The sequence below is a fragment of the Salmo trutta genome, chromosome 37, assembly GCF_901001165.1.
Source record: "Salmo trutta chromosome 37, fSalTru1.1, whole genome shotgun sequence".
NCBI classification, from domain to species: Eukaryota; Metazoa; Chordata; class Actinopteri; order Salmoniformes; family Salmonidae; genus Salmo; species Salmo trutta.
In genome coordinates, this window is record NC_042993.1 from 12,128,166 (window position 1) to 12,141,015 (window position 12,850).

Consider the following 12,850-nt stretch of genomic DNA (forward strand, 5'->3'; position numbering starts at 1 on the left):
CTCCCGCTCCACAGCCCATGGAGATAGGGGGGGCTGCATCGAGGAGGACCGGAGGGGGGGGGTCTCTCCTGCATCCGATGTGGGCGCAGAGGACACACTGTGGACCGGTGCTGGAGAGGTCCCTCCGGGAGTTCGGAGGGCAGGCAGAGCACTACTTCGACCCCCCAGGTGAGTCCGCACCAGCCACACCCAGAGCCCCCTGTCGACCACTTGTACACCTCCGTTTGTTTTCCTAATTTTTCCCCTCACTTCCAGTATAAGGCGCTAGTCGATTCAGGTGTAGCTGGGAGTTTTATGGACCGTGGGTTAGCTAAGAGGTTAGGGATTCCCCTGGTTCAGCTGGACCACCCCTTCCCCGTGCACACCCTAGATAGTCGACCGCTAGGGTCAGGCCAAGTAGGGGAGGTTACTGTGCCACTGGTGATGCAGACGTGGGGGGGTCATGAGGAGCGTATCAGCCTGTTCCTCATTGACTCCCCAGTGTTTCCGGTGGTACTGGGAGTCCCCTGTCTAGCCACTCACAACCCCCAGATTTCGTGGGGGCAGAGGGCTCTGACGGGGTGGTCGAGGGAGTGCTCAGGTAGGTGCATAGGAGTTTCCATCGGTGCGACTACGGTGGAGAGTCCAGACCAAGTCTCCACCGTGCACATTCCCTCAGAGTATGCCGATTTGGCTATCGCTTTCAGTAAGACGAAGGCGACTCTATTACCCCCCATCGATGAGGGGATTGTGCGATAAACCTCCAGGCCGACGCGGTTCTTCCTAGGAGTCACGTGTATCCTTTGTCTCAGGAGGAGACAGTGGCTATGGATACATACGTCACTGAGTCCTTGAGACAGGGATACATTCGGCCCTCTAAGTCCCCCGTCTCCTCAAGCTTCTTTTTTGTGAAGAAGAAGGAGGGAGGTCTGCGCCCGTGCATTGACTATAGAGGTCTAAATGCTATCACAGTGGGTTTCAGTTACCCGCTACCTCTCATTGCTACGGCAGTGGAGTCATTTCACGGGGCGCGCTTCTTCACGAAATTGGATCTCAGGAGTGCGTATAACCTGGTGCGTATCCGAGATGGAGACGAGTGGAAAACTGCATTTAGTACCACATCGGGCCATTATGAGTACCTCGTCATGCCGTATGGGTTAAAGAACGCTCCCGCTGTCTTCCAATCCTTTGTGGACGAGGTCCTTAGGGACATGCTCGGGCAGGGTGTGGTGGTGTACATCGATGACATCCTGATCTGCTCTGCCACACGCGCCGAGCATGTGTCCCTGGTGCGTAAAGTGCTTGGGCGGCTGCTGGAGCATAACCTATACGTCAAGGCTGAGAAATGCGAGTTTTTCAAACGAGCCGTCTCATTTCTAGGATATCGCATTTCCACCTCGGGGGTGGAGGTGGAGTGTGACCGCGTGACGGCTGTGCGTAATTGGCCAACCCCAACCACTGTGAAGGAGGTGCAGCGGTTCTTGGGGTTCGCTAATTATTATCGGCGGTTTATCCGGGGTTTTGGCCAGGTGGCAGCTCCCATTACCTCACTGATGAAGGGGGGCCGGTGCGGCCACGATGGTCAGCAGAGGCGGACAGAGCCTTCCATCGTCTGAAGGTTCTGTTTACCAATGCACCTGTCCTGGCGCATCCGGACCCCTCTTTGCCATTCATAGTGGAAGTGGACGCGTCCGAGGCTGGGGTAGGAGCTGTGCTATCGCAGCGCTCGGGCGTTCCTCCGAAGCTCCGCCCATGTGCGTTCTTTTCTAAGAAGCTGAGCCCGGTGGAGCGCAACTATGATGTGGGGGACCGGGAGCTGTTAGCCGTGGTCAGGGCTTTGACGGTGTGGAGACATTGGCTTGAGGGGGCACGTCACCCTTTTCTCATCTGGACCGACCACCGTAACCTGGAGTATATTCGGGCAGCGAGGAGACTTAAACCCCGTCAAGCAAGGTGGGCCATGTTTTTTACGAGGTTTAACTTTACCCTCTCGTACATTCCATGTTCCCGGAACCGGAAGGCTGACGCACTGTCGCGTCTCTACGACAGTGAGGGGCGGACCATCGATCCTACTCCCATACTTCCCGCCTCCTGTCTGGTGGCACCGGTGGTATGGGAGGTGGATGCGGACATCGAGCGGGCGGGTCGGTCAGAACCCACTCCACCGCAGTGTCCCGTGGGTCTGAAATACGTTCCGCTTGGTGTTCGCGATCGCCTGATCCGATGGTCCCATGCTCTACCCTCCTCGGGTCATCCTGGGGTGGAACGGACAGTGCAGGGCCTGAAGGGAAGGTACTGGTGGCCCACCTTGGCTGAGGATGTTCGGCGTTATGTCTCTTCCTGTTGGTGTGCGCTCAGTGTAAGGCTCCTAGGCACCTACCACGAGGGAAATTACAGCCCCTCCCCGTTCCACAACGGCCCTGGACTCACCTCTCGGTGGATTTCCTTACGGATCTCCCGCCGTCTCAGGGGAACACGGCGATCCTGGTCGTTGTGGACAGGTTCTCTAAGTCCTGCCGTCTGCTCCCTTTGCCCGGTCTTCCTACGGCCCTGCAGACCGCGGAGGCCCTGTTCACCCACGTCTTCCGGCACTATGGGGTGCCCGAGGACATCGTATCTGATCGGGGTCCCCAGTTTACGTCCAGGGTGTGGAAATCGTTTATGGAGAGGCTGGGGGTCTCGGTCAGCCTGACCTCAGGGTTCCACCCCGAGAGTAATGGGCAGGTAGAGCGCATTAACCAGGATGTGGGCAGGTTCCTGCGGTCGTATTGCCGGGACCGGCCAGGGGAGTGGGCGCAGTTCGTTCCATGGGCCGAGATGGCCCAGAACTCTCAGCGCCACTCCTCCACTAACCTGTCACCCTTCCAGGTGGTGCTGGGGTATCAGCCGGTCCTGGTGCCATGGCAACAGAGCCAGAAAGAGGCTCCTGTGGTGGAGGCATGGGTCAAGCGCTCTAAGGAGACCTGGAACGCGGTCCAGGAATGTTTAAGGAGGGCTAGCGAACGTCACAAGGAGAGTGCTGACCGCCACCGCAGTGACACCCCCGCGTTTAACCCAGGGGATAGAGTCTGGCTCTCGACCCGGAACCTGCCTCTCCGCCTGCCCTGCCGGAAGCTGGGTCCGCGGTTTGTGGGGCCGTTCAAAGTCCTGAGGAGGATAAACGAGGTGTGTTACAGGTTACAACTCCCTTTGTATTACCGCATTAACCCCTCGTTTCATGTGTCTCTCCTCAGGCCGGTGGTAGCTGGTCCGCTGCAGGACAATGAGGTGCTGGAGGTCCCCCCGCCCCCCCTGGACATCGGGGGGGTCCCGGCGTACACAGTCCGAGCCATCCTGGACTCCCGACGTCGGGTAGGGGGCCTGCAGTACCTCGTGGACTGGGAGGGGTACGGTCCGGAGGAGAGGTGCTGGGTTCCGGCGGCGGACGTTCTGGACCCCCCTATGCTGCTGGATTTCCACCGTCGCCGACCGGATCGGCCGGCGCCTCGCCCTCCGGGCCGTCCCCGAGGCCGGCGTCAGGGGAGGGGTACTGTCACAGGATCCAACAAAAGTGGCGCCCCTCCTCGGTCGGGCTGCGCTCGGCGGTCGTCGTCGCCGGCCTATTAGCTGCCACCGATCGTTGTTTCTGTGTCTTTTGGTTTTGTCTCTGTTCCGCACCTTTTTTGTGTCTGTCATTAGTGGGGCCTTATTTAGTGTGTGTTTTCAGTTGGGGTGTTGTGCGGGATTGTTTATTGTCCACTCAGGACGGTGGGCCGTGATTGTTACATTTTTACTGACAGGTCTAGTCAGAAGATTTACCGGGCTGCGCCCCTTGCTTTTGTGCCGTGGGAATATATTTATTTCGCTGTTTGTATTTTGGATGTGCTGGCTGACGTCTTATTTTTCTCTCCGGACCGTTTTGCCCTGTGTTTTGGGTTGGTCATTATTATTACGCGCCCTTCTGTTTTGGCGTGACCGTTTTGTGCCGGAGAAAATAAAGACGATATACTTTACCTCTGCTCTCTGCGCCTGACTCCAACCACCACTCCTAGAATCCTTGACAGAATCCCGCACCATCACCTATGGAGTCAGCAGGAGCAGAAGCGCCATCCATGGCTGAGCAGGTCTCCCAACATGCCGGCCTCCTCCACCGCCAAGGCTCGGCCATGGATCAGGTGTTGGCCCGGTTGGAGAGCTGGGAGAGAGGTGCCTCCCCAGCCAGACCAGCTCCGGTCCCTCACCCTGCGCCCCTACCCACACCCACTGAAGCGGGTGCCGGCGGGATCCGGATTTCACCGCCCAGGGAGTTTGATGGGACGGACGCTGGGTGCAAGGGGTTCCTGCTCCAACTAGAACTGTACCTGGTGACCGTCCGCGCCCCTCCCTCCGACGAAGAGAGGGTGAGCGTCCTCGTCTCGTGTCTCACGGGTCGAGCCCTGGAATGGGCCAATGCGGTCTGGGATGGTCCAGACTCGGCCCGGGTGACTACCCTGAGTTCACCCGCTGCTTCCGGTTTTCGATCATCCCCCGGAGGTTTTCGATCATCCCCCGGAGAGCAGGGCGGCGGGTGAGCGACTATTCCATTTGAGACAGGAGACGAGGACCGCTCAGGATTTCGCATTGGAATTCCGGACTCTCGCTGCTGGATCGGGGTGGAACGAGCGGGCCCTGATAGACCACTATAGGTGCAGCCTTCGCGAGGACGTCCGCCGGGAGCTGGCTTGTAGGGACAACACCTCCACTCTGGACAAACTGGTGGATTTGTCCATTAGATTGGACAACCTGCTGGCTGCCCGGGGACGTTCCAGTCGGGGCCTGTTCGTTCCGCCTTCCAGTCCTCCCGCTCCACAGCCCATGGAGATAGGGGGGCTGCATCGAGGAGGACCGGAGGGGGGGTCTCTCCTGCATCCGATGTGGGCGCAGAGGACACACTGTGGACCGGTGCTGGAGAGGTCCCTCCGGGAGTTCGGAGGGCAGGCAGAGCACTACTTCGACCCCCCAGGTGAGTCCGCACCAGCCACACCCAGAGCCCCCTGTCGACCACTTGTACACCTCCGTTTGTTTTCCTAATTTTTCCCCTCACTTCCAGTATAAGGCGCTAGTCGATTCAGGTGTAGCTGGGAGTTTTATGGACCGTGGGTTAGCTAAGAGGTTAGGGATTCCCCTGGTTCAGCTGGACCACCCCTTCCCCGTGCACACCCTAGATAGTCGACCGCTAGGGTCAGGCCAAGTAGGGGAGGTTACTGTGCCACTGGTGATGCAGACGTGGGGGGGTCATGAGGAGCGTATCAGCCTGTTCCTCATTGACTCCCCAGTGTTTCCGGTGGTACTGGGAGTCCCCTGGCTAGCCACTCACAACCCCCAGATTTCGTGGGGGCAGAGGGCTCTGACGGGGTGGTCGAGGGAGTGCTCAGGTAGGTGCATAGGAGTTTCCATCGGTGCGACTACGGTGGAGAGTCCAGACCAAGTCTCCACCGTGCACATTCCCTCAGAGTATGCCGATTTGGCTATCGCTTTCAGTAAGACGAAGGCGACTCTATTACCCCCCATCGATGAGGGGATTGTGCGATAAACCTCCAGGCCGACGCGGTTCTTCCTAGGAGTCACGTGTATCCTTTGTCTCAGGAGGAGACAGTGGCTATGGATACATACGTCACTGAGTCCTTGAGACAGGGATACATTCGGCCCTCTAAGTCCCCCGTCTCCTCAAGCTTCTTTTTTGTGAAGAAGAAGGAGGGAGGTCTGCGCCCGTGCATTGACTATAGAGGTCTAAATGCTATCACAGTGGGTTTCAGTTACCCGCTACCTCTCATTGCTACGGCAGTGGAGTCATTTCACGGGGCGCGCTTCTTCACGAAATTGGATCTCAGGAGTGTGTATAACCTGGTGCGTATCCGAGATGGAGACGAGTGGAAAACTGCATTTAGTACCACATCGGGCCATTATGAGTACCTCGTCATGCCGTATGGGTTAAAGAACGCTCCCGCTGTCTTCCAATCCTTTGTGGACGAGGTCCTTAGGGACATGCTCGGGCAGGGTGTGGTGGTGTACATCGATGACATCCTGATCTGCTCTGCCACACGCTCCGAGCATGTGTCCCTGGTGCGTAAAGTGCTTGGGCGGCTGCTGGAGCATAACCTATACGTCAAGGCTGAGAAATGCGAGTTCTTCAAACGAGCCGTCTCATTTCTAGGATATCGCATTTCCACCTCGGGGGTGGAGGTGGAGTGTGACCGCGTGACGGCTGTGCGTAATTGGCCAACCCCAACCACTGTGAAGGAGGTGCAGCGGTTCTTGGGGTTCGCTAATTATTATCGGCGGTTTATCCGGGGTTTTGGCCAGGTGGCAGCTCCCATTACCTCACTGATGAAGGGGGGCCGGTGCGGCCACGATGGTCAGCAGAGGCGGACAGAGCCTTCCATCGTCTGAAGGTTCTGTTTACCAATGCACCTGTCCTGGCGCATCCGGACCCCTCTTTGCCATTCATAGTGGAGGTGGACGCGTCCGAGGCTGGGGTAGGAGCTGTGCTATCGCAGCGCTCGGGCGTTCCTCCGAAGCTCCGCCCATGTGCGTTCTTTTCTAAGAAGCTGAGCCCGGTGGAGCGCAACTATGATGTGGGGGACCGGGAGCTGTTAGCCGTGGTCAGGGCTTTGACGGTGTGGAGACATTGGCTTGAGGGGGCACGTCACCCTTTTCTCATCTGGACCGACCACCGTAACCTGGAGTATATTCGGGCAGCGAGGAGACTTAAACCCCGTCAAGCAAGGTGGGCCATGTTTTTTACGAGGTTTAACTTTACCCTCTCGTACATTCCATGTTCCCGGAACCGGAAGGCTGACGCACTGTCGCGTCTCTACGACACCGAGGGGCGGACCATCGATCCTACTCCCATACTTCCCGCCTCCTGTCTGGTGGCACCGGTGGTATGGGAGGTGGATGCGGACATCGAGCGGGCGGGTCGGTCAGAACCCACTCCACCGCAGTGTCCCGTGGGTCTGAAATACGTTCCGCTTGGTGTTCGCGATCGCCTGATCCGATGGTCCCATGCTCTACCCTCCTCGGGTCATCCTGGGGTGGAACGGACAGTGCGGGGCCTGAAGGGAAGGTACTGGTGGCCCACCTTGGCTGAGGATGTTCGGCGTTATGTCTCTTCCTGTTGGTGTGCGCTCAGTGTAAGGCTCCTAGGCACCTACCACGAGGGAAATTACAGCCCCTCCCCGTTCCACAACGGCCCTGGACTCACCTCTCGGTGGATTTCCTTACGGATCTCCCGCCGTCTCAGGGGAACACGGCGATCCTGGTCGTTGTGGACAGGTTCTCTAAGTCCTGCCGTCTGCTCCCTTTGCCCGGTCTTCCTACGGCCCTGCAGACCGCGGAGGCCCTGTTCACCCACGTCTTCCGGCACTATGGGGTGCCCGAGGACATCGTATCTGATCGGGGTCCCCAGTTTACGTCCAGGGTGTGGAAATCGTTTATGGAGAGGCTGGGGGTCTCGGTCAGCCTGACCTCAGGGTTCCACCCCGAGAGTAATGGGCAGGTAGAGCGCATTAACCAGGATGTGGGCAGGTTCCTGCGGTCGTATTGCCGGGACCGGCCAGGGGAGTGGGCGCAGTTCGTTCCATGGGCCGAGATGGCCCAGAACTCTCAGCGCCACTCCTCCACTAACCTGTCACCCTTCCAGGTGGTGCTGGGGTATCAGCCGGTCCTGGTGCCATGGCAACAGAGCCAGAAAGAGGCTCCTGTGGTGGAGGCATGGGTCAAGCGCTCTAAGGAGACCTGGAACGCGGTCCAGGAATGTTTAAGGAGGGCTAGCGAACGTCACAAGGAGAGTGCTGACCGCCACCGCAGTGACACCCCCGCGTTTAACCCAGGGGATAGAGTCTGGCTCTCGACCCGGAACCTGCCTCTCCGCCTGCCCTGCCGGAAGCTGGGTCCGCGGTTTGTGGGGCCGTTCAAAGTCCTGAGGAGGATAAACGAGGTGTGTTACAGGTTACAACTCCCTTTGTATTACCGCATTAACCCCTCGTTTCATGTGTCTCTCCTCAGGCCGGTGGTAGCTGGTCCGCTGCAGGACAATGAGGTGCTGGAGGTCCCCCCGCCCCCCCTGGACATCGGGGGGGTCCCGGCGTACACAGTCCGAGCCATCCTGGACTCCCGACGTCGGGTAGGGGGCTGCAGTACCTCGTGGACTGGGAGGGGTACGGTCCGGAGGAGAGGTGCTGGGTTCCGGCGGCGGACGTTCTGGACCCCCCTATGCTGCTGGATTTCCACCGTCGCCGACCGGATCGGCCGGCGCCTCGCCCTCCGGGCCGTCCCCGAGGCCGGCGTCAGGGGAGGGGTACTGTCACAGGATCCAACAAAAGTGGCGCCCCTCCTCGGTCGGGCGGCGCTCGGCGGTCGTCGTCGCCGGCCTATTAGCTGCCACCGATCGTTGTTTCTGTGTCTTTTGGTTTTGTCTCTGTTCCGCACCTTTTTTGTGTCTGTCATTAGTGGGGCCTTATTTAGTGTGTGTTTTCAGTTGGGGTGTTGTGCGGGATTGTTTATTGTCCACTCAGGACGGTGGGCCGTGATTGTTACATTTTTACTGACAGGTTTAGTCAGAAGATTTACCGGGCTGCGCCCCTTGCTTTTGTGCCGTGGGAATATATTTATTTCGCTGTTTGTATTTTGGATGTGCTGGCTGACGTCTTATTTTTCTCTCCGGACCGTTTTGCCCTGTGTTTTGGGTTGGTCATTATTATTACGCGCCCTTCTGTTTTGGCGTGACCGTTTTGTGCCGGAGAAAATAAAGACGATATACTTTACCTCTGCTCTCTGCGCCTGACTCCAACCACCACTCCTAGAATACTTGACAGCGCGATCCCGCGAGGGCGCGTTCCTTCTTTTTCTCCTGGAATGAATACGCTATTGTCCGGTTGGAATATTATCGCAATTTTACATAAAAAATACCCAAAAGATTGATTGCAAACAACTGTTGACATGTTTCTACGAACGGTAATGGAACATTTTGACTTTTCGTGTCTGGAATCTTGCTCGTGCATTATGCCTTTGGATGGTGATCTGAACGCACAAACAAAACTGAGGTATTTGGACATAAATATGGATTATTTCGAACAAAAAGCACATTTCTTGTGGAAGTAGCAGTCCTGGGAGTGCATTCTGACGAAGATCAGCAAAGGTAAGAGAATATTTATAATACTGATTCTGAGTTTAGTTGACCCCGAACTTGGCGGGTGTCTGTATAGCTTGCTGTAATGGCGAGCTATGTACTCAGAATATTGAAAAATGTGCTTAATCCGTAAAGCTATTTTAAAATCTGACACAGCGGTTGCATCCAGGAATAGTCCATCTGTAATTCTTTAAATAATTGTTATATATTTTGTCAACGTTTATGATGAGTATTTTTGTAAATTGATGTGCTCATTCACCGGGAGTTTTGGTGGGAATACATTTTCTGAACATCACACGCCAATGTAAAATGCTGTTTTTGGATATAAATATGAACTTTATCGAACAAAACATACATGTATTATGTAACATGATGTCCTAGGAGTGTCATCTGATGAAGATCGTCAAAGGTTAGTGCTTCATTTAGCTGTGTTTTGGGTTTTTGTGACACATATACTTGCTTGGAAAATGGCTGTGTGGTTATTTTTGTCTATGTACTCTCCTAACATAATCTAATGTTTTGCCTTCACTGTAAAGCCTTTTTGAAATCGGACAATGTGGTTACATTAAGGAGAAGTGTATCTTTAAAATGGTGTAAAATAGTCGTATGTTCGGCTATAGCCAACAGGTTAAACTCAGGATTCTGTAAAAGCCTACCCCAATGAGGATATGTGTTTACTTTCAGCTTCCTGTGCCAACCGGAAGTGCCTTAAATTGGGGTCATAGGGGCTGTTTCGAAGGGTTAAAAAGGTCAGATCTTTCCAAAAGATTAGGCAACCCTCATGAACTGTAAATCAGTCATTTCTTCCAACAGATGTCAAAGAAAGTAGGTCTACAATCTTGTCCCTGACATCCTTGGAGAGCTCTTTGGTCTTGGCCATGGTGGAGAGTTTGGATTCTGATTGATTGCTTCTGTGGACAGGTGTCTTTTTTACAGGTAGTAAGCTGCGGTTAGGAGCACTCCCTTTAACCTGTTAGGGCTAGGGGCAGTATTTACACGGCCGGATAAAAAACATACCCGATTTAATCTGGTTACTACTCCTGCCCAGTAACTAGAATATGCATATAATTATTGGCTTTGGATAGAAAACACCCTAAAGTTTCTAAAACTGTTTGAATGGTGTCTGTGAGTATAACTGAACTTATATGGCAGGCAAAAACCTGAGAAGATTTCATGCAGGAAGTGGCCTGTCTGACAAGGTGTTGTTCTTCTTGCCTCTGTTTATTGAAGACTGAGGATCTTTGCTGTAACGTGACACTTCCTACGGCTCCCATAGGCTCTCAGAGCCCGGGAAAAAGCTGAACGATATCGAGGCAGCCTCTGGCTGAAACACATTATCGCCGTTGACAAGTGGCCGATCAGAGGACAATAGGCTTAGGCTCGTGCCCGAGTCGACCCTGTTCTTTATTTTCTTTCGTCTGTTTACCTAATTGCAGATTCCCGGTCGGAACATTTTCGCTTTTTTACGAGAAAAATGGCATAAAAATTGATTTTAAACAGCGGTTGACATGCTTCGAAGTACGGTAATGAAATATTTAGAAATATTTTGTCACGAAATGCGCCATGCGCGTGACCCTTATTTACCATTCGGATAGTGTCTTGAACTCACGAACAAAACGCCGCTGTTGGAACATAACTATGGATAATTTGGGACCAAACCAACATTTGTTATTGAAGTAGAAGTCCTGGGAGTGCATTCTGACGAAGAACACCAAAGGTAATCAAACTTTTCTAATAGTAAATCGGAGTTTGGTGAAGGCTAAACTTGCTGGGTGTCTAAATAGCTAGCCCTGTGATGCCAGGCTATCTACTTAGAATATTGCAAAATGTGCTTTCACCGAAAAGCTATTTTAAAATCGGACATATCGAGTGCATAGAGGAGTTCTGTATCTATAATTCTTAAAATAATTGGTATGCTTTTTGTGAACGTTTATCGTGAGTAATTTAGTAAATTGTTAGTAAATTCGCCGGGAGTTTGCGGGGGGTATGCTAGTTCTGAACGTCACATGCTAATGTAAAAAGCTGGTTTTTGATATAAATATGAACTTGATTGAACAAAACATGCATGTATTGTATAACATAATGTCCTAGGTGTGTCATCTGATAAAGATCATCAAAGGTTAGTGCTGCATTTAGCTGTCTTCTGGGTTTTTGTGACATTATATGCTAGCTTGAAAAATGGGTGTCTGATTATTTCTGGCTGGGTACTCTGCTGACATAATCTAATGTTTTGTTTTTGTTGTAAAACCTTTTTGAAATCGGACAGTGTGGTTAGATTAACGAGAGTCTTGTCTTTAAAATGCTGTAAAATAGTCATATGTTTGAGAAATTGAAGTAATAGCATTTCTAAGGTATTTGGATAACGCGCCACAGGATTCCACTGGCTGTTACGTAGGTGGGACGATTTCGTCCCGCCGACCCTAGAGAGGTTAAACAGTGAAAAACCATCACCAAATGGACATGATGAAATCAACACAACAAGCGATGGAGAGAAACCACTATCACTGCCTAGCCATCCCGAGTTCACCAGGCCAGTCAATTTCACATTTCTGCAGTATTTCTGAGCTTGTCAAATTCGTGATGGTAAATGCCCATTGAAACATATTGCAAATGGACAGCCGTGCCCCTGGTGATTGGAACGGGTTACCAGGAGCACATTTTTAAAATGGCTTTTAATGCCTTTAGGAGGGTGCAAGGGGTCTATGGCCGGGTAGGGAGCACCCCCACCCGTGCCCATCTAATAGGGATGGTTATTTTGGATGTTTTTCAAATGTTTTTCAGTCCTAGCTCTCTCTCATCATTCCTGACAAATATACCTTCTAGGTTGATTCAGAGCTTAACATAGTGATATATATCATTTGGGCAGTATAAATGCCATTTGGACATGGTTCACTGACTTTTGGGGTCGGAAGCCGACTTCCTATGATCATATATGGCAAATGGACATAACATCCTGATTTGGCATGTTCAATACTTATATATTGCATTTGGACATTTCCTATTGCATTTGGCAATGGTTCTCTGAATTTTGACTTCAACTTTTGACTTCCTATGATAGCATATTGCAAATGGACAAAACATATGCCTTATGGACAACTCAATAAAATATGACAAAGGTATTATGACAAAGGTACCTTCCTGCAGTGGCTGGCGTGGATCCAAGTAGACCTCTCAGCTATGCGAACAGCAGTGGGGGTAATCAGCATCACCTGGTATGGTCCAGTCCATCTCTGCTGGTTCCAATGCTTTCGTCTCAGGTCTTTCACCACCACCCAGTCACCTGGTTGCAGTTTGTATAGGATCCTCACCAGAGGCTGGGGCAGAGCCGCTTTCACCCTGGGGAAAAAAGCCCGAATAACATTGTTTAGAGCAGTACAATAACTTACCATTTCATTATCACAGCCCATCAGTGTCAACTTGTTCTGTGGGCAGGGGGAATTGATCATCCTCATTGGTCTACCTGTCAGAACCTCATGAGGGGAAATCCAGTGGTTCTGTGGGGCTGCCCTCACATGTACATCAGAGTGACCCAGGAAAGCCCGGTCTCTGCCATAAGCTTCACCATCTTAGATGTTAGGATCTGATTAGCGTGTTCAACTAAACCGCCTTATTGCGGCCTATAGCTACAATGGGTCCTAAGGTCTATCTGCAGACTCGCAGACAAGTTCTGTATCACCAGGTTCAGAATGTGGGAGCCATTGTCGCTGGTTGATTTAGATGGTA